The sequence below is a fragment of the Cucurbita pepo genome, chromosome LG16, assembly GCF_002806865.2.
Source record: "Cucurbita pepo subsp. pepo cultivar mu-cu-16 chromosome LG16, ASM280686v2, whole genome shotgun sequence".
NCBI classification, from domain to species: domain Eukaryota; kingdom Viridiplantae; phylum Streptophyta; class Magnoliopsida; order Cucurbitales; family Cucurbitaceae; genus Cucurbita; species Cucurbita pepo.
Genome location: NC_036653.1, coordinates 1,387,861 through 1,391,210, shown reverse-complemented (window position 1 = coordinate 1,391,210; position 3,350 = coordinate 1,387,861). Strand labels below are relative to the sequence as shown.

Below are 3,350 nucleotides of genomic sequence, written 5' to 3'. Positions count from 1 at the left end.
TACTAATTGTTAGATACTGCACTAGTTGGAAAGGGGAATGAAGCATTTCTTATAAGGGTGTAGAAATGTCTCCCTAGTAGACGCATTTTAAAACTGCGAGGCTGACGGTAATATTTAACGGACTAAAACAAAGAATATTTGCTAGCGGTTGGAGAGAGGAATGAAACATTTCTTATAAGGATGCGAAAACCTCTCTCTAATAGACGCGTTTTAAAACTGTGAGACTAATAGCGATACGTAATGGGTCAAAACGAACAATGTCTACTAATAGTGAGCTTGGACAGTTACAAATGATTTTAGAGCTAGCCATTAGGCAATGTGCCAGCAGGACACTTAGCCCCCAAAAGGGTTGCATTGTGAGATCCCCACACCGATTGGAGAGAGGATGAAACATTTCTTACAAGGGTCTAGAAACCTCTTTATAATAGATACGAATTAAGACCGTAAAGCTGACAGTAATATGTAACAAATGAAAGTAGACAATAAATACTAGTGATGAGCTTAGACTATAGCAAACGCAATAGCTTGGATGGTTAAAGCCACAAGTTTGGAGGTTCATGCCATTCTTCTATATACATCTCCTTAATAGAATTTTTGTGAATCAACTTAAAATAAAATAATACATAATTTCCTAGTTGATTGGAGGTTCGATCCAGTCTCACAATAACAATACATAATTTGTCAGAAGTGGGATTTGAACCCACGCCCTCTCACGAGGACCAAAACTTGAGTCTGGTGCCTTAGACCACTCGGCCATCTTGACTACTAACTATAAGATCCTACACTGGTTTGAGAGAGGAATGAAACATTTCTTATAATGGTGTGGAAATGTCTCCCTAGTAGATGCATTTGAAAACTATGAGGCTGACGGTGATACTTAACGAACTAAAACCAAGAATATATGCTAGCAGTTGGAGAGAGGAACGAAATGTTCCTTATAAGGGTGCGGAAACTTCTCCTTAATAGACGTATTTTAAAACTATGAGGCTGATGGCAATATATAATGGGCCAAAATGGACAATACCTGCTAGAAGTGAGCTTGGACTGTTACAAATGATATTAAAGCTAGTCACCAGGCGGTGTGCCAACGAGGACACTTGGCCTGCAAAACGGGTGGATTGTGGGATCCTACACTGATTGGAGAGGGGATAAAACATTTCTTACAAGGGTCTGGAAACCTCTCCCTAGTAAACACGGTTTAAAATCGTGAGGCTGACTGTGATAGTAACGAACGAAAGCAGACATTATTTACTAGTGGTGGGCTTGGACTCTAATGAATGATTGGCAGGAATAACTTAGTTGGTTATTTAAGCTCTTATGTGTCTGTTTTTCACACCAATTTTGATACTCACTTTATCCTAGCTTGAATGAAGACCTACCAAAGAAATTTTAGAAAATTCGAAGCTCCTATAAGTGGAAAGACGTTCTCGATAAGTTACGCATCACCTGACTAAGTAGTTATTTAAACATTCTTCAAGAATTACTTGTAGGGATCGGTAAGACATGCTAGCATGCAAGGATATTTGCGTTAGGTAGTTAGAATATGCATGATTAAGACCTTATAAGGGAAATTTTGGATGAGAATGCAAAGTATGTTATGGAAAATTATGAAAATGCCCTTACGATATGATTTTGGGATGCACATTATTTTTGGTACTTTTTGCTGTGATAGAAAGGAGGATGAGATGATGTGATTCGTACGGTGGGTGATTTATTGATGTTATCTCCCACACGAATTTGCTTGACATTTTTCAGGCTTTAAGTGACATTTTTCAGGCTTTAGGAGATAAAGAGCCAACAAGTAGATTGTTAACTAAGTATTTTTATACTCACCTCATTCTAAATTTTTTTTAGTTGTTTGTTGACTACTGGTCGAGTTAAGAAGCATTCAAGATCTGTTTGATCACAAAAGGGGTCTTCCAAAAGAACTCGAGAAGGCACACACCACCTAAGTAAATAGGTATTCAAACATTCTTCATCGGGATGAGTTTGCATGATTTTTTCATGCTTTACGTGACTGATAAGATTATCTTCTTGATAGGTATGCATGAATGTACTATATTTAGAATGGAACGAGAGCTAAGCTAGTTTCACTTGACCAAGATCACTATATTTTTAGTAGACCAAGCATTCTAGGATCTTGAGCAACAAATAGTTGTGTAGACCTTTGTGCTCCCGCGACCAGAACAAACATATTGATAACGAGGAACATAGTTTTGCTACTCTACTAATATTTGTACTTACTCTGCTATTCTACCGAAGCCTGCTGAGGAAGAATTACGGGGCGTGAAACAAAAAAATATGTTGATTCGGGTTGAGTATACTATATTTAATTTATAACGAAACTCCTGCTCACCAAAGCCTGGCTGAGGAAGAATTACGGGGCGTGAAACAAAAAAATATGTTAATTCAGGTTGAGTATACTATATTTAATTTATAATGGAACACATGCCGTTAATCCATTAACAAAAAAATGAAAATAAAAAGATAAGGCCATTCCATTTCGACAAAAGATCCACACACCCAAAGTTCCATAGCTTTAGGTCCACTATCTCCATCCACATCATGTGTAAATTGTCTTGGCTCATGATGAGTGGCCACCATGAATTTTCCCATTTCTCAAATCAAATGATAAACCATCAGTCTTACAATACAAATTTGTCAAAAGCGCGTTTTGAACCCACGCCCTCTCACAAGAACCAAAACATGTGTCTGGTACCTTAGACCACTAGGTCATCCTAACTACTAATTATGAGATACTACACTGGTTGAAGAGGAGAACAAACCATTCCTTATAAGGGTGTGGAAAAGTCTCTCTAGTATACGCATTTTAAAACTANTTCTTATAAGGATGCGAAAACCTCTCTCTAATAGACGCGTTTTAAAACTGTGAGACTAATAGCGATACGTAATGGGTCAAAACGAACAATGTCTACTAATAGTGAGCTTGGACAGTTACAAATGATTTTAGAGCTAGCCATTAGGCAATGTGCCAGCAGGACACTTAGCCCCCAAAAGGGTTGCATTGTGAGATCCCCACACCGATTGGAGAGAGGATGAAACATTTCTTACAAGGGTCTAGAAACCTCTTTATAATAGATACGAATTAAGACCGTAAAGCTGACAGTAATATGTAACAAATGAAAGTAGACAATAAATACTAGTGATGAGCTTAGACTATAGCAAACGCAATAGCTTGGATGGTTAAAGCCACAAGTTTGGAGGTTCATGCCATTCTTCTATATACATCTCCTTAATAGAATTTTTGTGAATCAACTTAAAATAAAATAATACATAATTTCCTAGTTGATTGGAGGTTCGATCCAGTCTCACAATAACAATACATAATT

At 37.4% G+C, this 3,350-nt stretch overlaps 1 non-coding gene across 1 annotated transcript; it reads right to left on the bottom strand.

The window, feature by feature from the left end:
• Positions 1-679: 679 nt before the first annotated feature.
• TRNAL-CAA lies at positions 680-763 on the bottom strand. Its single transcript has one exon. It is a non-coding gene; the product is annotated as a tRNA-Leu (tRNA).
• Positions 764-3,350: the final 2,587 nt, after the last annotated feature.